The sequence below is a fragment of the Vidua macroura genome, chromosome 1 (genome assembly GCF_024509145.1).
Source record: "Vidua macroura isolate BioBank_ID:100142 chromosome 1, ASM2450914v1, whole genome shotgun sequence".
Lineage (NCBI taxonomy): Eukaryota > Metazoa > Chordata > Aves > Passeriformes > Viduidae > Vidua > Vidua macroura.
This window is the reverse complement of record NC_071571.1, coordinates 133,426,726-133,450,605: the sequence shown is the minus strand read 5'-3', so window position 1 is coordinate 133,450,605 and position 23,880 is coordinate 133,426,726. Positions and strand designations below refer to the sequence as shown.

Below are 23,880 nucleotides of genomic sequence, written 5' to 3'. Positions count from 1 at the left end.
TGCAATGAAAATTTATCAGCTTGTCCTTCAGCATGTCTCAACAACTTAGAGATTATTAACTCATCTTTCAAGTGATTAATACTTCTGGGTGTTTAAGAGGCATAACTCTGGTACTTGTGAGGTGCTGAGAGGCCACAGAAAAGAAGACAGAAAGGGAATGCAAAGTGTGACAGTTTGGCTTGAGGGGCAGACTAACCCTGCTCTAGTTCAAGGCCTGTACCCCACTCCACCTCGGTCCTGTTTTAACTGGCTTCTGTAGCCCCTGCACCACAAACAGCCAACAGCCCCTTTTAATCTTCTTCCTTTGTGTGACAATCCAGATCTTTGGATTCTCAAGGGAGTACATTTGAGAAGAAGTCATTTCACTTAGAGCTGCCTAATTATAGCTATGTTGACAGTTGACAGCCACAGTTGTAACTCCTCTGCTAAGAGATTTTTAGTATTCATCAGTAGGCACCTCATTGGTTGCTGCAGAGTACCTGTCAGTCATGATAATTACTAATTTGTTTTAACTTGCCTCAGAAGCATTCCTAGAATTTATGGCTGTGCTCTGAGTTGATACAGGCCTTGTTATTCCAGCTTTGTCTTCTACTATGACAGAAGTATGGCAGAAATGCAACATATACAGCCATCATGGCCTGTCTATAAGTGATGCACTAAGAAAATGCACGACCCCGATGTGTACATGTTTCAGCCATGTACAACACCCAGCAGCACCTTACTATGAAATCACTCCTAGGATTGCTTTTGTGGCTCTGCCTGCATTTTGAACATACACACTGATAGGTGTGTGTATATGATTTTCCAGAAAAGCTGGTCATCTGTCCTTGCTTATATGACTGTGGCAGCTAATAGGGCTGCTGCATTCAAATAGTTAGGTCAAGCAAAGAAGAGCAAGGCAGGACAAAGGATAAAGACTATTTCACAGCCAGGCAGGCATGGGTCCAGTGCTTTTGTCCAAAAGCTCTCGTATCTTGCTCCTAAACTGACTCTGACAACCATGCAGAGAGCAGAGTTGCTTCAGAAGATTGTCATGCCCCCTGTTACAGGGGAGATGTCCACAACACTGCTTTACTGGAATGCAGTGGTACTAGTAAAGAGCACTCAGGTCATGTAAAACACATGGCAAGAGTAGCCTAAATACAGAAATCTGTGCTATAATAAAAGGCTAATATTCTAACCATAAAGTTGGAAATTAAGCAAAATTTCCCTTCACCCCTACCACATACTGCATGGCAAGTCTAGACCATGCTTCACCCCATCTGCACACCAGGACTTCTCCACAGCATGTCCCTGCCATTGGCCAACAAGCCACCCCAGCAACTGATGCCTGTGAACTGCTCCCCCACAAGCCTCCCTCTCCACTTCCCACCAAGCTTTCTGCCTCCCACAGATATTGAGTGGCTTTCTAAGCCATGATGAGCATGAAAGAAGCTTTCCAGCCTGGCCCAGCAGAGCTCCTTCCCCATTTTGTCTCTAATATCTGGACCCCTGTAGTGGTGAGCCATGGCTGTCAGCCTGGAAAATGCAGTCTCTGTGAACTTCCCTGAATTCCCTATGCATAGCAGAGGAAGGGGATTTATATGCAACACCTCTGCTCTGCTGAGTTACTGGTCTCAGGAGAGTTGCCCAAGCATGTATCATAAATGTTCTAAGTGTACCAGAGTTGTGATTTTTCCAGCTTGGGTGCCTGTTACCCGTGTCCCTCATGACCAGAGGCAGTTTCCTTGCATATCCTGCTCCAAGTCCTAAGCTTTTGGAAGTGCCTTGGCCATCTCTGTTTAGTTGTAGAAATTCCAACAAGAATAGCATGACATTTTTCTCAAAGCTGGGCAGGGAGGGGTCCCTGGCAGGGAGAGCAGGCTTACTTAGCACGTGGGCTACCCCAGCACAGTCATTCCGCCCAGATCAAGATTTCCCTCTGCCAGCACTAGCCCTTTGCAGGAACACCTGGGCCATAATCCCCAGTCCCAAAGTCTGAAGCATGGTAGCCATTAAGAATTTCAGAGTTTAGAAGAGGTTCACTCACTGTGTCATATTACTGATAATACTGATTAATTATTTTAAGTGGGTATTGAAGCAGTAAGACTCTGTGTGTTCCCTGCAGTACAAGGCTGCTCCAGCAGCACCACCCTGGCTTTTGATGCTATTTTAACTCAAAGACCCATCATACAATCAGTTCTGCTACTGGTCCTTGAATCCAAAAACTTTCCCTTCCATCAAACAGAAAGTTTAATTTGATGAACAGACAGAGATTTCAAAATGTGACCTTTCCCAAGGTGAAGTACTCAGTGGATGTATTATTTATTGGTTTTCAATTTTTTTCACAGGCAGACATGTCTATTCTGTCAGGAAGGTTAAACAAGAAGATGTTTAAAAATTCATTTAAGTGCAAATGCAGTCCTTACTAGTGTAGTAATTCTTTCTCTTAACTACACATTTAAGAGCAAGATGTGCTTATACAGGACGATAAATGATAGCTTGTCTGAGGCAGTACTGACAGCTTGTAGATATCCACTGCTGGATGCAGGTGCAGTTTAAATTGTCTCCAGCCCTTTCCTTGGGCTCACTTGCCATCCATCTGCTCTCTGAAATTGGACCGTCCTTTAAGTGTGGAGTACCTCAGTTTGTCTCCGCATCCAAGCTCAGCTTCTTTGGAGGGGACAGCACTGAGGTGCTCAGAGCAGCTCCAGCCACACCAGCTGACCTTGCAGGGCTCTCATTAGGTGGGCCAGGGTCTTGTGCAGGGATGCAAGTGAAGGAAAGGCTCTTCATTTTGGAAACATTGCTCTTCTTTCCCTCTGGGGGAGGAGCAGAGGTCACCTTGGAGGTCACATGCAGGCTTGTCTCTTCCAGCTCCTAAGCATCTTGATAATCGAGTGTGACTAATTCACAAGATTCTCTTTTCTTCGAGACCAGTGTAGCTTAAATTTTTCCCAATTGGTTAAATAATATTTCCAACAGATGCAAGCAAAAACCCCACTAGTGGATTATGGCAAAGTAGAACAATTTGCTGAGAAATTAGTTAATTTGATTTGAAATAGTACATTATATGCAGTAGTGAATCCTTTAGAACTAGGAAAATCTGCATGAATAATGTAAATAAGAGCAGCATTTTGTACTCATCTTTCTGGGAAAATAAGTCCTGACAGTTTGTTGGATTTGCCTCTTCTGGCTATTTATGATTGTGAGTTAGAAACTCTTTCTGATTGAGTGTTCAGTCAAGTAAACAGGAAGAATAAAACCAGCATAGGCTCTTATATGTTCTGTTATAAAACCTGACAGTGCCTGGCCGTAACACAAAGTGTTATTCTCGTGCCAAACTGGGGCTGGGCCCCTACACAGACTTTGTTCCCGAGCTGTGGCTGCTGACACCATCCTCCAATTGACACTGTGTAACACAGAATCATTAACATACGTTGTGCAAGTTTAAATACCTTCATAATCAGGAGCAATCAGTAACACAGGATAAAAATAGTAAGTAAAAAATGCAGCCCAAGTGATAAAAATAGCCTGACTGAAGCAGTGAAGATGGAAAACAGCAGAGCTTGTGGCTGCAAGGCCAGGACCTGAGAGTCCTCCTCTCCCTCTCCCTCCCATGTGCGCATTTATAGTCTCAGCGCAAGGTGCCAGTAATGCCCCATGGACCATGAAATGGGGCTTTCTGCACCAAGGAAAGGATTTTTCTGTAAGCTCTTACACACTAGAAGAAAGGGCAGATTTGATAGTATTGGCATAGCAGGCATCACAGCCCAACTCCCCATCTCACATTTGGCCCCTAGCAGAGTCACTGCATGAGCAGCCAGACTCTGAGTCTGACCAGTCCAGCACATCTTTTTCACACCCACATCCCCTCCTTATCCCTTGGCAAGAGCCACCCTGGTACACGCTGGCAGGTGAGCTCCCAGGTGCTGCACTGGGGAGCAGTGAGCCCCTCCAGGTGCCTGCAGCACAGAACCCAGCACAACAGGGTCAGCACTCGCAGTCCTGGTGCAGCACTCCTCTCCCTCGAAACCCTCTCAGATGAACCAGAAGCACTCTGAGCATGAATCACTGTCCCCTGGCACTGCCAGAGCCCACTGCAAAGTCCTCATCTTGCTGCTGGAGAAATCTGGTGGCACTGTCACATCCTGCTCTTTGGGCACATCAGTCTTTGGAGCTGCATGGGCTGCAGAGGGCAGATCCCCTGGGCCACAGGAAGGAGTGCCTGTCTCTGTGTCTGCACTGCAAGTGGAACATGGTTAGCAGGGTGTGGAAGATATAGGGACTTCCAGTCCTTTCCAGTTCTTTCCCACATTCTTAGCATGGGTGTGTAGAAAACGAAGAAATTAAGCAGCTTGCTCTGCTATTTTTCCTCTCCTGTGACCCAGGCAACAGTGAGTAAGTGTAGTGCCCATGATATACTCTTATTACCATAGTAACTCAGCCAGGAGCTGATGATTGCACAAGTAGATGCCAAAAGGGAAAGACTGTCTAAGGAATAAATCAGCTCTCTGCTAAATGGGTGCATCATCCCTATCTGCACTTGATAGGCCTTAGAAGGCAGTGGGATTCCTCTGGCACAAGTGAGAGCAAATTACACCTTAGGTCTAAGTCTGTGCTTGCAAAGTAATCTTCCTGAAGGATCTAACATTTTACATCTAAATGAAAAATTACCCACCCCTTATTAGAATGACTTTCAGCAAGGGTCTGCACTGCCCTCTGCATTTCTCCTATTTCCTTTGAAGAAAGGATGTGGGGTGCAGCTCCAGCTGTGCCACCTGTGAGAGCACAGCCCTGTCTGCAGTTCTCCATAACAGCAGCTGCTCCATGCAAAGAGGAGGCCAACATTAATGTTTATGCTTAGTAAGAGCGGCTGGAGCCTCCAGGCACAGGACACCCTTGGCAGCCCAGTGTCTGAACTTTGGAATCTCTGCTCTAGCTCTGGTGTTCTGGGATGAGAAGGCCTTAGAAAGGACTGTGGTGATGACACAGCCCCTTGCTCCAGGCTATACCATCTACCTGAAAACCTCACCACAGCAGCTGGTGTTTCATGCTCTTGTCATCACCGTGCTCCATGGGGTCTGAAGTCACTGTCGCACCCACGTGAGTAAAGGACTGAAACACAAAGATGTCAGCCAGGTACCAAGGCATCAAAGGGACATGTAGCAGGGCAAGGATTTGAAAGCTCATGTCTCAGGTGAATATAGTATGAGTCCATAGGTGATCTCAAGGTCATGCATCCTTTTCTAAAACAATTAAGATCAAAGAGGAATACTTCAAGTACATGGAGTTTTCTTCATATTTTCTTCTTAGTTTTGCATTGGGTAGTAATCTTTATACCAACTTTAAAACTGCTGGTGTAACATTCACCACTGTTATTCAGGGCCATAACATTTCTGCTTAGTATCCAAGGAGTGAGAGGGACACAGAGGAGTGTGATTTAGACCATTTTGGCAGTCATGGACACCACAACTCAGTGAAGGCAACATCAGATAGTGACCACCCTTCAAACTCTATCCTTTCCTATATGGACAACAATATTTCACAAATATTTTCATAACTTTTCCATCAAATACTGTTAACTGGTACAAGGGCAAGGCTCAATTATGCAAGATTTCCACTTAAAGTTTCTGGTCAGCAATAGCTGGAGCTCTTCTCTACCCCTACCTAGAAACCTGCAAAAGGAAAACCTTCTCTTGAGTCCTGAAGCTGCACCAAAACCAAAAATATATATATTGTGGAGGAGAGGAGAACTGGTGCTTTCATTTGGGAACACACAGAACATAACTCATGTAGATGAGCTATATATATATATTTATATATATATATATATATATATGTGTGTGTATATATATATGCCAATTTGTGCATATAAATTCTGAGAGATCTCTCCCCTGCTGCTGTGGATGATAAACCTCTGTCCTCTCGGGGCATGAGGTGGCAAGGCTACCCGGGCTCCTGTCCCCATCTCACACTTTTCTCTGTCTTTGGCCCATAAAGGCACCTGTTGACATTAACAACATATTTGAGCAGAATATCCAAAATGCTTCACTAGGAGGCCAGAAGCAAGTATAAAAGAATCCTGTCACTGGGTCTTCCTGAGCTTTACCAGCAGAAAGCAACAGGTGATCCTGCTGCTGGCCCATTACTTCAGCGCCGATACTGGAGCCAGGGACATGCCACAGGACCAGGCTGGGTCTCAGCACACACAGACTTCTTGAATGGCCTCTCCTGCTTCCTGTGCTAGCCACTCATGAAAACCAGAGCCCAAAGGCATTGCAATCACTGGGGCTCTGGAGAGCTCTGCCAGGGAAGAGGCTTGTTTCAGCAGGGCTGCTTGTCGTGGTTTGACATGGAAGTGAATTTTTCCAGGAAGTTGGGTCAAACCAATCAGTGGTCAGGTTTGGATATTGGCACCTGGAGTGACCACTGAAAGTATGGACACGCCTCTGAGAACACAGGGGGTTAAAAGCAAGAACTCCCAGGGGAACTGTCTCTTTTGGTTCCGGTCGTCAGAGAGTGCAGACTCTCCCCTGCCCAGCTTCAGGCTGGGTGGGGGAGGGGAAGCCACGCGGCCTTGTCCAGGTAGGCCGAGGGGCTGAGGGTCTGGAACCGAGCCAGCTCCTGGACGGAGGGGTCGAGAGGAGCGGAGATGCCTTTGTTCCCTCCGCCCACAGAGGGAAGGTGACAGAGAGCCTGACGGCACCTGGAAATTTGCCGGCAGAGGAGAAGGAGAAGGGGGGGGGGTGATGCCCAGCGTGGGAGACGGAATGCTGGACCGAGATATCAGCCGTTCAGGGAGTCTGAACTTTTAACCCTTTCCAGGAAATGAGGGCTTTGTAAAATATTACTCCTCCTTGATTTGTAGTGGAAGAGAGACAGTCCGGGACCTGAGATGTTAGAAGAAGAAATATTTAGGTGGGAGGAGATGATGAAGTAGCTTTTGGCTGGACTTTTCTTGTTAGCCATGGACTGAACCAAAATCTCCTGCAATGGAGACTGCATTTTAGGGGGATGCAGTGGTGACCCAAGGAGACCTGCTTCAGCTTCTAACAGCACAGGAATGGCAAGAACCGAAGAAAGCTGAGGAGGGAATGGTGATACCCTCTGTCTTCGGGAAGAAGATGATTCCTGTTCTTGGACCCTCGGCCCCAGGGGAAAATGGGGGGGACTGTAGTCCCAGGATGAGAAGCTGAACTGTTGTATCTTTGGGTCCATGGCAAAGCATCCTTAAAGGAGCCCTATGAGCAGTCTGTCCATGCACAGTAGTAAGAGCACTGTGACATGGAAAGGAGAGTGTCACACTGGCAGATTTTTTTCCGGGCGGTTGCCATGTGTGACAGGGAAACACAGGGTGTGGCAACTGTGTTTCCTGGGGGGTCTGTGGCGCAAGAGAGACTTCTCTCTCCCTTGATAGTTTGAGTATTGATTATCTGAAGGGTGGTAATTTGATCAGGAATCCCGGGTGATGTTTCATGGTGGGTGTTTTTGGAATTGGGAGGAGGAGGGGTGTTTTAAAAGGTCTTCATCCTGGATTTAGTTTATGTGTTTTCTGTATTAGTAGTAGTTTAATAAAGTTGTACCCCTTTGTTATTAAGCTTGGGCCTGCTCTGCTCTGTTCCTGATAACATCTCACAGCATTTATTTGGGGAAGATGCATTTTCATGGGGGCGCTGGCATTGCGCCAGTGTCAAACCATGACACTGCTTGAGGGAACCCACAAAGCATCCCCCAAAGCATGGACAATGGCTGCAGAAGGCACATGACTGATAGTCACACCAAGAAGGAAGATGTGTTTGGCCAGAGCCAAGACTGCCATCCCAGTGCTGCCACTGCAATCAGACAGTGTAGCACATATGCTGAAAAATAAGAGTAAACTGGAAGATGGGCCTTTCATTTCCCTGCACCTGAGCTGCAAGGAGGACATTTCTACTTGAAAGAGAAGTGAATGAATGAATGAGCTGCTGCTTCTGTTACAGGAAAAATTAATAGTGTTGTCATAAATGTCTCCACAAATCTCAGGGACAGTTGCAGGGGACTATTAGCATTTGATCTTCCTTGTCTCACACCTGTGTTTCTGGGTAGCACACACCACTTGTATGCTGAAGCCTGACAGAGTGTCTGACACCCAAAACGTACCAAGCAGAGTATGTAACTTCCAGGTTAATTGAACTCAGATGAACAAAGACACAGAACTTTTGACTGAGTGCACACATCCTGGAAATAGAGAGAAATAGCATCACTTTGGTCAGTGCTCAGGTCAGAGGAGCTCCTAAGGAAGACCCCTGTTTCATTTACCTCCCTCTTCAACAGATACAACCCTCTTGCCTTTCTTCTGGAGTTAAGCTCTTTTTTTTTTTTTTACATTTCCTGAATCTTGAAGGAATTCACTTCCGCTACACAGCAAGGAGGGTTTGTTTCATACAGATCACCAACAAAATCTGAGCCTGCACAACTTACTTACAGTTCCTACCTGGATGAAAAACACTGAGTCCTTATTGCTCATGCATGAAACTCAGTGGTGAGCCATTGAGCAGTCAGGAGGTGTGGGCAGGGGAGAGCAGGCACTTCTGATAGCCACTGCTACTTTCATACCAAAATCTGAGGAGCAAATAGGCAAGTAAGTAAAATACAGTAAATGTGGCAGTGAAAAGGACCCTTGTCCTCTGGCAATACAGCTTCTATGATGGGACATCCAGTCAAAACCAGACTTGGACAGCTTAGATTGAAAGCTAATGCATTTTCTTACCTATTCTTCTCCTGAGATACTCATGCAAAAGTACTTGGGGGAATGCCTTTAATTATAAGGCTTATGTATAAAAGTCTTGTTGCAAGGAAGAGCCTTGTTGCAAGGCTGCCTGGCCAGCTCATACCTCCATTCCCACTGGGGTCAGACACCAACAGGCATTGAGTCTGTCCAAACCCCCAGAGCACCTGCCCCTTTCTCTTCACTAAAATCTCTTTACAACAGGACAAACCAAAAGGTGACACAGGCCAGTCCCAAACTCGTTTCTAAAATACTAATGGAAACAGAAAACGGGGTCAGACACAATGTCAGAGCTTTGTATGTGACAGACTGCACTTAAGGAATCATACTGGAAAGAGTTCAGGGCAGAGGAAAGATGAAAAGGAGAAGAAAGTGGAGATAAAAGTCAGTGGAGCAGCTGGAGTGTGTGCTACAGCTGGGGAAGACTCTGCAGCTAATGATGAGATGACAGTGTACAAAGAGATTTGAAAGTGGAAGCCAAACTGGGAAGTCAGATGAGAAGCTGGAAAAGGCAGGTGCTGAAGTGTGTGTGATCATGGAAAATAGTGTGGAGAGAGAATGAAAGTGGGAACAGCAGAACAGAAAGGTTTTCTGAAAGGAGAAGAGACATCTGTCATCTGCTCTACTAGGCTCAAAGGAAAGCAAAAGGAGTCAGTGGCATCTCAGCCCTCTCTGTAGCAGGTGGCTCGCAGGCTCCCTCCCCACTAAAGCTCTGGGGAGTCACAATTAAATGTAATGAAGTGGAATAAGATAGGCTGGAGCATTGTATGGTGGCAGTGTGTGAAGTATGGAAGGTAGTTTCTAAATCCACCTGGAATTTGTTTCTCTGATCTGCAAGGAAAATTGTGTTCACAGACCTGCTAAGAGCCAAAAAATAAAAAAGTCCACGTTTACTATATGGTGGCAAAACACTGACTGCTGTAGCAGCAGGGGAAGGAGCTGTGGGTGGCCAAAGCCCTGGGACCGTTTGAGTGTTAAGCCTCCAGCCCTGGACCTTGCACCCTGGGAGCTCTAGGGATCCCAGGAGCACTTCTGTCACTTCTTAGGAATCATCCTCCTTCTCAAGTGATCTCTCCACAGCTGTCTGCAGGCTGCTTTCTGAGGAACAGAGGGCACTGAGGCATTGTGTGGATATTTAAGCACCCACACTGTCCTTGCACTGATTGTCAGCCCAGTTGGTTATGCTCTGCTTGCTGCTCCAGCCTCACATGAGACAGAAACCCAGCCCCTGAGGTCTCCCCTTGCACAGGGGTAACAAAGATGCCTTCCTCCAGCCCATGCACTGGGATCTGCTAAGGGCCTGCTTCCAATAAACCAACAGCAACCTACCTTTGGGATGGACTCTGAGCTTCCTTATTCCCATCTCAAATGATGACAGAAGCAACAGAGGTGTGAGCCAAACACATCTGGGGAGCCAAACACATCTGGGGAGCCAAATGCTTGCATCCCCAGCTCTTCTTTCAGGCTCTGTAGCTCTGCAAGCCTGGGTCACTGTGGTGGGTTAACCCTGGCTGCACACCAGGTGCCCACCAAAGCCACCCTATCACTCCTGTCTTCAGAGGGACAGAGGAGAGAAAATATAATGAAAAGTTTGTCGGTTGAGGTAAGGACAGGGAGAGATCATTCAGCAGTTATTGTCATGCACAAACAGACTCAACTTGGAGAAATTAATTTATTACCAATCATATCAGAGTAGTATGAGAATTAAACCTAAATCTTAAAAACACATTCCCCCCACTCCTCCCATCTTCCTAGGCTTAACTTTATTCTTGACTCTCTACCTTCTGCCAGCAGCACAGGGGGACAGTGCAGGGGAACAGGGAATGGGTGTTGTGGTCAACTCATCACATGCTGTTTTTACCACTGCCCCCTCCTCAGAGAAGGGACTTACTTCCCTGCTCCAGCATGGGGTCCTTTCCATGAGAAACAGTCTTCCATGAACTTCTCCAATGTGAGTCTTTCCCATGGGCTCTAGTTCTTCACAAACTGCTCCAGTGGGAGCCCCTCCCACAGGGTGCCATTCTTCAGGCACAGCCTGCTCCAGTGCAAGTCCCCCATGGGGTCTCAAGTTCTGCCAGCAAACCTGCTCTACCATGGACTCCTTTGCTCACAGGTTCACAGGTCCTGCCAGGAGCCTGCTTTAGCATGGGCTTAACACAGGTTCTGAGCCTCCTTCAGGCATCCCTCTGCTCTGGTGTGGGATCTTCCACAAGCTGCAGGTGGATATCTGCTCCACCATGGGCTGCCTCTCCATGGTCTTCAGCATGGGCTACAGGGGAATCTCTGCTCCAGTTCCTAGAGCACTTCCTTCCCCCCTCCTTCACTGACCTTGGTGTCTGCAGAGTCATCACTATCAATATATCATATATAATATATTATATCACTATAATTTCCTTCTGGTCTTCTCTGGCCACAATTGTGTCTGTACAGTTAACATTTTTCTCCTATTAAATATATCATCCCAGGGGTGCTACCATCAACACTGATGGGCTCAGCTTTCCCAGGGGTGCTGCCATAATCGCTGATGAGTTCAGCCTTGGCCAGCCACTGGTCTGCCTAGTAGCTGCCTGGCATTGCCACTGTGGGACACAGAGGAAGCTTCTAGCAGCTTCTTGTAGAAGCCAACCCCTATAGGCCCCCACCCCTACCTGTCTCCCCTAAAACCCTGCCATGTAAACCCAATACGTTCACTTCCCAGATCAGGAGTCCATAACATCCAGTGGTGGCTTTATCACCATCAGGGAGTGTAAAGAAGAGTGAATGGAGGTTCATCCCTTAAGGCTGAATGTCTCATAGTGGCCAAAACCACAGAGAAGTTGTATTTTGAACATGTCCCATCAGTCCATGAGTTAACCTCTACGGTGGCATTGCATGGTGGTGGCCATGAGGAATTGCAGGCACTCACCAGTTCAGGTCTTCCCATCTCAGCTTGGGATGCTGTTGCCCACTGAGACATCAAGGACTCAAATATTCCTGCCCTATCTGTGTACTGGCACCCTTCACTGATGCTCAAAAATGTCACATATATAAATAAATAAAAACAAATAAATAAATAAATAAATAAGCAGCCCAAATCCAAGGATTCAGCAGTACGAGCAATGGGAACCTGACAGTACGTTTAAGCTCCCTCCTGAGTGAATCATACACATGCAACTGCTCTGAAAGATCCAGTAGCTAAGTTCCCAACATAAATATGCTTCATTAGTTCCTTTTACTTCTGTTTCTATTAGACAAACGTTTCTATTTGTCTTATCACACAACATCCCCAAAGCAGAAAAATAGCTTTTGCCAGTTTCACACCAGCAAAGACTAGTTACACTGGTCTCAGGAAGCTGACCTACATCCTTTTGGCTGTTATTATCTCATCAAACAGGCCAACCTTACACAGTTCTTGCCCTGTCTTGTTTCAATCAGTTGGCATAGTGACTCTTTTTTCAAGGATTCACATTTCATTTGCATAAGAACATTAATGGAGTAATGTCAGAAATAAACACCCCGCTTAACCCTGCTGTACCCTTTGGAAAAGTCCTCTTCACTGTGAAGGCTTTTTTGCCATTTTTCTTCTCCACTGGCTAAAAAAAAAGACAGGAGAGAGGTCAAGCTCCTCTTTGTGCCACTTTCAAAAACAGTGGCTTTCACAATAACAAAACACAAAACAAAACACATCCAACATTTTCTGTCTGGCTTAGGATAAAGTCAAAATTTGTCTTCTCCAGACAGACCAAACAAATATAAGACCAGGGTAGGCAGGCCAGAAGTTTGTCATCTTACTGCTAGCAAACTTCTGAACTTTACATTCAAGGAGAGTATGATCAGCACACATGGCTGGAGCAGTACCACATTCAGAGCGCTGTTTTGCACATTTCACCTGAGGCAATGATGGGTATTTAGAAAAAAACACAACAGTCCTAAGAATGGAAAATCCTAAATCTCCCTGCACAGGGCACAGAGCCCAACTGCTGGGTTTTAGAACCAAACACCTTCTGTTTCTTGCTTTGTTCCCCACAATTTTTGCATCCGTGGCCACACTGTAATGTTCCCAGTTCCAGCAAGGAAAGATTAGAAAATCTTTCTTTATCCTTGAAGTAGCCTATACCTCACTGGTTTCTGGGAGGAGGTGGTGGATGTGTGCTCAGGCCCCTCCAGCTGAGCAGATATTCCAAGTGCCAGATGCCACTCTCCAGCAGGGAGGGAAGCTGGTGCCTGTTTCATCCCATCCTTCACACTCACTTTCTCTTCTGCTGTGAGCTGTAAAGAAAGATTGTGCTTTGTCAAGGTTAATTAGATATATATTCTACATTTGATCTCTCCATTTAAAGCTTAATTACTGCACTAGAAGGCTCCAGTCCTTGGAAATCAGCATCTGTGAGTAACAAAAAGATGGAGCCCTCAGCTATTTCACACTACATGAAAGGAGCACCATGTCAGATCATATTATGAGGTACCTCCATTACCTGTGAGTCACTCAATGGTAAGTTTTCCCCAAGCCCCTGTTACCCCCCACTGTCATCATCCTCCTTCCTTGATGCTCCCTTTCAAAACACTCTCCTCTCTCCCTCCCTCCCTCCCTCTTTGATGCCCATTTGAGGACACCCAGCTGTGGTGCATGGTCCCCAAGACTGGGAGATCCTTCAGCCCCTCAGGGAAAGGCTTCCTTGGCATGAAGGCACTCCCTATTTGGTTGACAATCCCCCTCTAGAGATACTCTAGAGCTGTCTTCATGATGTGCTACCTGTCTGTCCCCTGGAGGGGTGCATGCCTTCCTGGGGATGCCTTCCTGGGATACAGCTATGGGCCTGGAATGACAAGGGAAGGAGACACAGAAACCCAGGAGAAGCAAAAAGGGTCGCTCCAAATGCAGGGCTAGCTCCATGCAGAGCCTATGCACGCTCTTCTGCAGATGCTTCTGGCTACACCAGCCTGGTGCAAGGAGTGGTCTTGCACCTCAGGCATCTCCATGCAGGTCCCTGCTGCTGCTCCCACTGTTGCCACTGTCCCACACCAAGGCCTTGTAATAAGATGTCAATGTCACCTCTGACATCTCCATCCAACCTGGGTAACATGGCAGAGCCAAGTCCCATGGTGTTGCACTGGGGCAAGGGGGCATTTGAGCAAGAAGAGTGGCGGAGGACTCCGCCTGCAATACCCCAGCACCACCCAGATCCCACTGACCAGCGATGTCCACCCAGCAATTGCAGAGGAGCCAGCATACCCTGTCAGGCCCGATGCCAAACCCAGGCATTCCTTTGCTTGCCTTCATTTTCAGAAGGATAACATGACAGCAGTCCATTGGCATCTGGGGGCAGCTTACCTTCTGGGCTGAGAGGTTTTGGGTGTCTCTGGTGGCCATCACAGTGTGGGTGTTGCTACAGCTCATTTTCATTGTCACAAAGGAGCTGGGTATGAGCTGAATGATGTGGCACCTGGAGAACAAGGAGCACCAGGGCTGGTACAGCACAGCAGGTGGCACAGGCAGGGATTTGACAATGACATCAAGCCCCAGAAGGAGCAGTACTGGATCACAGTGAATGTGCAGATGGCACTGTGGACTGAGAGCTGCTGACACCTTCATTGTATGGTGAGGCCCTCAGTGGCAGATGTCACCCTTCACTGCATGCACATTACCGGCCCCATGGAACCCAAAACCAGGTCACTGATGCAGTTACTGGTGGGGACCTCCAGAGGTTGGGGGACTTCCAGTGGGGGATAGGTACCTGCATGGAGATATCTGAGGGAGTTTGTCCTATGGTGACAAGGACCTCTACGGGTGGCCATGGACCGTGGGAGGTTAGGGAGATCCATGGGTTGGGAATGTCCAGAGACACAGAGGACATGCAGGGAGGGGGTCAGGTGTGGGTGACTCCCCTGCACCATAGTGACCCTATATCCAACACCATGTGCCTCTGCTCCCCCCTGCATATGGCTGCAGGTGTTGGGAGCCCCTCTGTGGGGATGTCTTGGGGGAACTACAACCAAAAAACCACATCAGGTTAGAAGCTTCTGTCAGGCAGGATGCAAAGCAGCACAGGCCAAACCTCCAGACTGCGTCAGCACAGCACGTTACGCTGAGCTGCACTAATTAGTAGCCTAAAGAGAAACAGCATCAGCATGGATGAGTTCTCTCTGCATCAAGGCTCCCTGCAGAGACCAGCTTGTGCATGAGCCGTTCTGTAGGCATTGCACCAGTTTCCAGCTCTGGCTTCAGGTCATTGTGTTGATCTCTCATGCTGAGATGAGGTGCACCTGGTCAGCACCTTCATGGGGGTCAAGGAGAGCTGTGGGGTCACTCAGGCTCTTAGAACCAAGGTATGCTGGGCAGGAAGCTGAACGCTCTTTTGGAAACACTTCTGTTCTAGAACCCACAACCTCTCGAGGAGGCAGGGTAAATGGGCCAGTGGGAGGTGCGAGCAGTGACTCCTCAAGTGTCAGCATGGAAGGTTTTCACTGGGAGGTGTTTCTGAAATCAGGATTATGTGTATTCTCTGAGCTTTATATAGTTGCTTCTGTAAAGAGAGGAACTGTCATATATCGAATGTCTTAAAAGATTTTAGCAAGATCATCACCAGAAAGAAAGTTATTCTGAACAATTATGTTTTCAGTATGGCCTATGAATACATAAATATAAATGATTATATTATAATCAAAATACTGAGGCTCACTCAACAAGTCTGATTCATGGCTCCTTGCAAAACACTCTGAAGGTAAGGGAGCAGTTACGACTCATCAAACACACATAAATTTAAATATGGGCAAGAGAAGACATTTTAAAATGTAGCTGCATGCCTCTTAAAGAGGCATGTTTAAGAAGTCAGTGTCCTTCCAAGGCCACTGCTACAATTGCAGTTATTCACAAGGAAAAAACACTCAGCCTCTGTATTTCAGTTTGAGATAGCTTGGTGCAATCAAATCCACAGAATGTGTCCAACTTGACTTTTCAAAGCTTAATTTTTAACCTTTGCTTTGTTGTTCTATTGGTAGTTTAGCCCAAATTTATTTAAAATTTCTTGGTTACCCAAAGAACAAATAAAGAGAACAGCAACCAGCCCTCTCCCAGCACTGCAGGAAGGGAAGAGCCCTTTGGCTCTCTCAAGCTGTTGTCCCTCCAGTGAAGGACTATGCAGTGCTGCACGGTTGTGTTCAATCTTACCAGGAAACATCAGTTTATGACACTCCACAGTCTCCAGCTGAAAACTGGAAAAAGCTCTTGTTTAATGCTTGCCTTAAACTATCTTATTTGAGGCATTTCAAGTATCCCAGAACAAGACACTATTGCTCTTTTTTCAGGCCGAATGATTAAAAAGAATTACTCAAATTTTAAAACAAATGAAAGAACAAACAAACAATAACAAAACAACAAAAAATCATCCAGTAATAATAGAGGTGAGTTTCTCACCTTCTGTTGCAATAACAAAGTCAAACAATTCAAGATGTCATCACCGCTCTGAGAGGTATTCCTGCTTACAACAGCTCTGACGCAGGCAGGGGAAACTCCTTTCGGAAGTGTCAGGACATGCCCAGCAGTGGCAATGCGTAATGTTTCCTGTTATCATGGGATCTTTCATTAAATATGAAAGGAAAACAAGGTATGTTACACTGGAAAAGCCATGTTCCTTGTACTGTAGCCACAGCCCGCGAGGTGGCAGAAGGAAGCGAGTGTCACCGCAGGCTCAGCCAGCTCAGCCTGCACTTCTCCTGATCACTGGTATTTTGAATTTTGAAGAGGAAGGCAAAAGAAAAAAACAATCGAAGAACAGAAGCATGCTTAACTCTCATGTACAAACTTTCCTGAAGAGCAGGATAAGCTACTAAGAGGATTGTTTATATACGTTAAAGACAGAGAGAAGTGCAGAAAATAAGTGCACGCTTTTAGCACCCTTTTAGCGCTATGTATTTCAAAATGGTAAGAGAAATAATAGCAGTGACTAGGAATTATTTTATGGCTCTTAGTGAAGTGATGACTGCCAAGAAGATGCCTTCAGATAGCTCTGTTGCAATATAAATTTGCAACAAAGTCATCAAACCAGTTCGTTACTAAGCCCACCTGTCCTGTATGTTTATTGACTTGTTTATTGACCAGGTCTATAACCAGCAGTAATTAGGTAAAAAAAGAAAACAGCGAGAGCTTGTTCAACTCTTCAGTCTAACACATTTTGAAATCCTGAAGGAATGCAATACATTAATTTATTCAGAAATCAGCAATTAACTTCTCAAGCTCCAAGAAACCTGGGTCCAAATGAAGCTCCTGAGGGAATCCCTCCACACTCCTTACCCACACATGACTGCAGCTCTCTCCTCCTTAGAGAAGACACGGTGGTAGCATTACTGAGTAGCATTCCCGATAGCCATGTACTTGGAGGATTTGCTTCCTGGCAGAGCTTATAGGAGGGTCCTAGAAATACTTGACTCCCTTTGTGGGATTCCCAGCACGTCCTGCATCTGTTGGAATTACCTGCTGAAGGAAGCTCATGCAAACACCCAGTTTCATCCTATATTGCAAAGGAGGTTTAAATCACAGCTGCAAGATGCTGCTCTCCCCAGTGTGATAGTTCAGCAATATGGCTTTACAATTAGTTTCTTGGGAAGAAGAGAAAACAGAAAATATAAAATAATACTTAAAAAATACAATAAAATAAAATATAAAAAAAAATAGCAGAGATAAGAGAACAATAATCTAACTCCACCAATTAGCAAAGGTAGGAATGCCAACATGAGCTTATCACGTCTCAGAGAGCAGAGAACTACAAAAAACTTCTGTGTGTGTGCGTCCTGTGCAACACTGTGCATGCCCCAAAGGGAAGGCTATGATGACAGCTTGTGCTGTTGCATCCAACCACAAAGCATAAAGTCTCAGAAAACCAGTTTTACTCAGCCTGTCCCTCACTCCTGCATGCATTGCTGCTGGCCTGACATCCTAGATAAAAGTGAGTGAGGTCACCTTAGACTGTCTTTATAGTAGATCTTAATTAGATTGCCCATGGACTATGTCCTTTCCTTGCCACGTCTGCTCTGACAAAGGAGTCTTGCTGGCCATTACCTGAGGAGTTTTGCTGAGCTGCCTGTGCTCTGGACTCCTAGGAAGCAGGTCCCACAGCACTCAGTGCTCAGTGGCTTACCCTGCAATGCCAGCCCTCACTGCACAACCTGCAGAAAGCACTTTAGGAAGGGGTCCCCTTTGCTATGACAGTATTTCTGCTCCATGTTCCCTTCATTAACTTAATTCTCCATAAAGCTCCCTCACCAGCAGGCTGACACCACCTTCTCAGGAACCTGCAGTGCTTCTTGCAGATCCAGCACAAGTCTAAAGCAACTACCACTGGGAAATGTTCCTGCTCTGGTGCTCTTTGTGTACTAACATAGGTTCTTCTGCCTTAGGAAACTCTTAGTCCTTTTTAGTGGGGCCAGCTTTGTGCTTTTCTGTCACTACAAAGTTCAGTACACTTATAGCACCACTATGTAATTAACATTGCCATCACTTTCTGACAATCTTCATTTGCTTTTCTTATGCTGCAGTTTTGGGCTAATACAGATATCACCAGCAAAAGGATGACTGTAAAGTCATTTGCACCTGAGAGTTTCTTTGGATGTAGAGCCAGTGCTCTTAGTTATAATAAACTCTTACCTTAAAGGTTAAAAAGCAGTTGAGCAGCACAGTTAAGAAATCTGTTTTCCCATGGATTTTTAGGTGGATTCTCTGGTGTCCAGCAAGACACAAACTCCCCCCAAAAAATTTTTATTGTTGGAATGCAATGTCTCTTCCATGTATATTTTGTGGTGTCTGAGAGCAAAACTCACAGTGCAGCTCTCAGGACCTGGGAGGATGCTCTGTGCAGGGATGGCTGCCTCTGCTGATTAACTGCTCCCTCAGATTCTGACTGAAATCAGCCAATGGGTCCAAAATTCCTAGCGGGACAGACTGAATAGTTGTATAAGCCTCCTCTCCGTGGGAAAATGCTCCAGAAGAATACATGGTCAGACCAACTGTGCATGTCACTAACTGTGCTCTGAGTAAGCCAATTTACCTCAACCAGTCTGGTCCTGTTAACAAAACATAACTACTAATATAGGAGACATGCCAGCAAAGCCTAAGCAGCTCTGATAACATTGTGTATAGAACAGAAAGTTTAAGATAAAATCAATAGAAAGAATTTAAAGCTGGGTGAGATCTAAGGCTGAAGCAGAGTCCTGGCATAGTTGGGACCCCTGTACTCAGCTGAGCTTTTCCATTTCTGTGGCAGAAGGACCCCATGTGCTTGTAAAGGCTCCTCCTTAGAGGAGAGACTGCTGGGGACTGACTGCAGGCTGTTATATTCCTCATGAAGAGAAATCCCTTTAAAATGCCATCATCATCTTAATTACTGATTATGTCTGTTGGCAAAAGAAAAGTAATGAGAGCTACTTCTGAGTTAGTGAGCTTGCATGGACTGGGTCAATATACTGCAGAAGCAATGGATGTTGTGCTAGAAATAAATTGGACTCTATAGCTTGAATAGATGCCAAGGAGCAAGTCTGATCTCCAAAACTGCAGCTAGCAGACCATGAAGAGAAATTGGCAGAAAAACACAGTGATCAGCTGTCGAGAACTGCAACACATCCTGCAGATAAGGAGATCAGGGCTGGGTACCACATTCTCATGCAATGTGCAAGCTGCAAATGAACAACTCCACCTCTTTGAAATTCACTTGTGGTCCTTCTTGAAAAAATTAAACACAGGCAACAGCACTTAAACCAAAAGTAGAGGTGGGCTGGATTTCTGCCAGTATTTATCATACGTAAGACTTCATTTAATAGAGAGCAGAACCAAAGAAGAGGTCAAGTACATCTGTTGACTGAGCATCTGCCACACTCTTAATGCTAATGGACCTGTGCACGTCAATGCCCATGAGCAGTGCATCCCAGAGTATGATGCAGGATTATCTTTTAGAATGCCTTGCAAGCAAACCGAAGTTCAGAAATTCTCAGTCCCATCTTCCTTATGTGTTAAGGAATAATGCTATTCCTACTTGACATTATCTATCATAATACTACTTCTGTCCTTATCCAGAGTAGGGCTGGCTAAGGCTCTGCTGTGACATGAGCCATTGAATTGCTCTGAGCCCCTTTCAAAGTCAGTGCCTGAAGGGCAGCAGTGGAGATGTTATTGGAGAGCAGCTACCCCAAAGGGGTCAGGGTTTAACTTCTCTAGGCTCTGCTGTGTCTGTGGTAGAGACTTGGATAGCAGGCTGGAGCACGTCTGCTAACACCAGACTTATCCGGTCTGGACACAGCCCTTTCTTTGAAGAATGGATATTGGATACTTTTTGAGGTTTACTGGTATTGTGCTGGATATCACTGCATGGTCCTTCTGTCACAGCACAGTGGAACAGCTGTTTCTCCCTTAGTCTAAGTACCAGGATCTTGAGACCCTTCCTAGAGGCCATGTGACACTTGGTCAGAAGTGCCATCACTAGACTGCGCCGGGGCAAGTAACCTTAAGGCTATAAACCACTGTCCTTCCTCTCACAAGCAGCAGAAGAGCTGCAGGCACTCAGGAGCAACCAGGCTTTCCACTATGTGACCAAGTTGATTCATCATTTCTGCTCCAGTAAATCCCACCTAAAACTCTTCAGGATGTACTAAGGTTAGATGACAGACAACATGCAAGTATGCCTGCTGGTTTAATATCTCCTGGCCATCTAACTGTTAAAAACCAAGTATTTTGCACTGAAAAGATTGTTGGCTGAAGTGATCGCAGGTTTCCAGCCACAATGCCTTTGCCCAGGGCAGGATGCTGATGTGCTGGGGTCTCTGTGTGTTGTGCAACACATCCCAGAGACACTGCAGCCACATCTAACATCACCATAGAAATTTAAGAATGTAGCTGTCCCATCATGAGACAGCTGAGAGCAAGGGATCCAGCATGTGACGTCAGTGTATTCCACAGGATCACAAAAAAAGCAGAGGTGCATAGTGAGCCTGCCGTGAGCCTGCCAACTGTGTCCTTCACTGGTTTTTCTGCATTGTCATATAATTCTCCCCAACAGTCCTGAAGAAATTCACAGAGACTTGACCAGAGTCCTTCCTCTTGCCTGGGCTGTCCTAAGCACAAGGGTGGTTCATCTCATCTCCTCCTCTTTCCCAAGACAAACATTTCTGCCTTCTTTGAAGGTGGATGTGGTAAAAAGCTACCTCCAGTGCTGAGACAGCAAAGCCATATATTCTTTCCCTTATCATCACTGTTTGCCTAAGCACCTCACCCTCCACAGTACCTCTGTGAGCAATAGAGCCACAGGCTCTTGAGCTGTGTAGAGCACTAAGGTCGTTTCCTGACCCAGGGTGGAGTTATGAGCTGCAGTGCCTGTGCAGAGCATTAGCAAGGCTCTGTGCTGGCAAGGGCCTGCAGGGTTAGAATGATGAGGAAAAAGGGATTCAAGCTTCAGAGTAGCTGTGTCAGCCTTAGTCCCTCCACTGGTGTGTTTGATGTGCACAGCTGCATCTGGGTACTATTGGAGGCTTCCAAGTCAACAGTGATGTCAGGGCATCCACAGGAACTAGTGAATGTCAGGCTTTGTAGTGTTGGTTGTGGAAACTTTGCCTAGCATATGGGAAGGGACATCTAGAGAAAGATCTGGGGAAGACCCTTGGGACTTCAGGGCACCCAGTAAAGCAGTCAGGTCAGTAAGACCTGGACCTGGTCACCCTGGGGGGCAGGTTGTCTGCAGCACAGTCTTGAGAAGTCAAAAGAGAAATACAGGTGTCCTGTTTATAAGCTCATGGAAACCATGGGAACAGACTGGGAGCTGACTGTACAAAATCTCAAAAAATAATTGCTAATGGGAAGCCATCCTCGCTGCCAGTCTTTTTTGGTAGTGTTAGTCCCATGAGGACCTGTTCTTACAAAGTACTATTCAATACTAGTTTAAGCTCTTTGGTTTATCAAACAGAAAAGTAAAAAAAGGATTTGATCCTGATTTTAAATATCTGTGGAAAGGATTTCTCTCACCAAGAAACTCTTTACAGTAACAGAGAAAAATATAAAAGAATTAAGCCTGGAAGGTTGTTTCCAGGCTAAATTTATTTTGCTTAAAGATGCACATTTTAAAATAGGGAACAGGTGAAGTGGGCAAAGGCTTATGCTGTGCAGGCAGCCTTTGGTTTGGGCTTTGAACAGATGGAGTGTTACCGTGAATACTGGGACATAGAGGACAGTACCAGGAAAAGCCTTGGACAACTGGTTTGGAGAAGGGTACCCTGGAGATGTGGGAGTAGGAAGGCTCCGGTGCAGGATGTTAGGGGGTTGCAGTCTTGGTTTGGGGATGGAGAGAATGAAGCTTGCAGGTATTTAAGCTGCTCCTGCCTGTGCTTAGACAGGATCAGGCCTTTGTCTTCTTGCCTATAGAAGCATTGTAAAAGACACTTTTCCACTGGGACAAACAGGAATGTCTCCAGCACCAGGCATTTCCACTTCACTTCTTTATAACTCTTTAGCCAGGTTGCGGTTGCAACAGCAGAGTTTTTTAAATTAGCTTTGCAGACCAGTAGTCAGATTAGAATTAGTTTGGTTTTTTTTTTTTTTTTTTTTTTTGTTTTGTTTGGTTTTGTTTGGTTTGGTTTGGTTTTGGTTTTGGTTTTTTTTGGGTTTTTTTTGGTTTTTTTTTTCTTTTTTTTTTCTTTTTTAACCAAGTAATTTAAATGAGAACTTTACATTTTTCTAGCCTAGGAAATACTAATGTGCAAAATCTGTATTTAATGTTACCTCACAACCAGCTCCTGGGACTCTTCTTTAAGTGCCATTCTGCCTGATTAGAGATCTGCACTGAGTGTTTTCACAGAAGCATTAATTCATCCTCCTTGGTTTTCTCCCACAGTTTCCAAGCAAAAGCCAGGCTAAAGGACAGAGTGAAAAAAGCAGCCAGCCCTCTGCCTGTGCTGTTCAGACACCAGCCATAAAGCAGGAAAAGGGTTTTCCATTCCTCCATCCCATGGCAGTCTGTCCCAAGAGTACACTTATGAGCATCTACTGAGACATGACTTCGTATATCCACAGTAACTCAGGAGCAGAAGTTCTGTCAATTAGCACAGACATTCTGTCTTGCTGCCCCACAAGTAAAGCCTTTTACCTCTACATAGCTGCCATCTTTTGGTGTTGCTGGCTCCTTCCAGGAATGTGTTTTCTGTTCTGCTCCACATCCCATAGCACATTCCTCTGGTGCAGCAGTCTGCTATGTTTTGCACATAGAAATGGGATCCAGTGGCCTGGTGCAAACCAAATCATTCCCCTGATTTCTCTTGCCAGGTCCTGTTTATCCACCAGTGTTTGTTAGCTAGACCTTACTATGTTCCAAGCGCTGTCAGCAGCTGGCAGGAAACACTGGCAATAAAAGCAATCCCCACAGCTCACTTTGCAGCAGGCTCTTTGGATTCCTGCCTTTAAGTCATGCAGTGATTCCAGAGTGAGTGTAACGGGGCATCTGAAAAGGAGAAAGTTGAAATCCAGCAGATGTTTCTCACTGATCTCTTCCTGAAGCAGCAGACTGCTGGGACTGAGCCAGCACTGCTAACCTGGGAAAACCAGCAGTGCGTGTGTGGCACTTTCAGATGTCCAAGGCTGCTTCCCTTCCATGAAGAATATCCTACAGCTGCAGAGCCCTTTCCTGTGTACTCTCCGTGCTTATTCTCTTATGTGTAATTCTGACATGCACCTTTGGCCTTTTGCTTCCTTATCCCGCAAGATTTTACGTGCTGTTTGGAAAACATGAAGAGCTTCCCATCCTGCCCTTAGCAGTTCTAGAATGGCAATGAAATCTGCACATGGATAACTGAAAAACAGATGGAGAGGCTGGCTCTGGATGAGAAGTAATTGCCCCTTCCTCAAGGTACAGTAAGCAGCTACCAAAATATTTCCAGTACGAGGCTGGAGCATTGCAGATGAGCTGAAGAAGGAAGCAGAGATAGTGAACACTTTAAGCCACCTCAACACAGAGGCATCTCTGGGATGTGCAGCCATTCAGAAGCACAGGCTGAGGGATGCATTTCTCTTCTTGAAGCTAGAGGCCAGTTGTCAACAATGTTGGCATGTTTGTGAGAGGTTTTAATCACAATTGCTGCAGGTTTTAACATGCACATGACAAAGTATGTGGATTTTCTTTATGCCT

The 23,880-nt window shown here is 45.9% G+C and overlaps 1 long non-coding RNA gene across 1 annotated transcript; it reads left to right on the top strand.

The window, feature by feature from the left end:
* Positions 1-21,277: 21,277 nt before the first annotated feature.
* Positions 21,278-23,125, top strand: LOC128813216 (uncharacterized). Its single transcript, XR_008438958.1, has 2 exons — positions 21,278-21,399; positions 22,594-23,125. It is a non-coding gene; the product is annotated as an uncharacterized LOC128813216 (long non-coding RNA).
* The last annotated feature ends 755 nt before the right edge of the window (positions 23,126-23,880 follow it).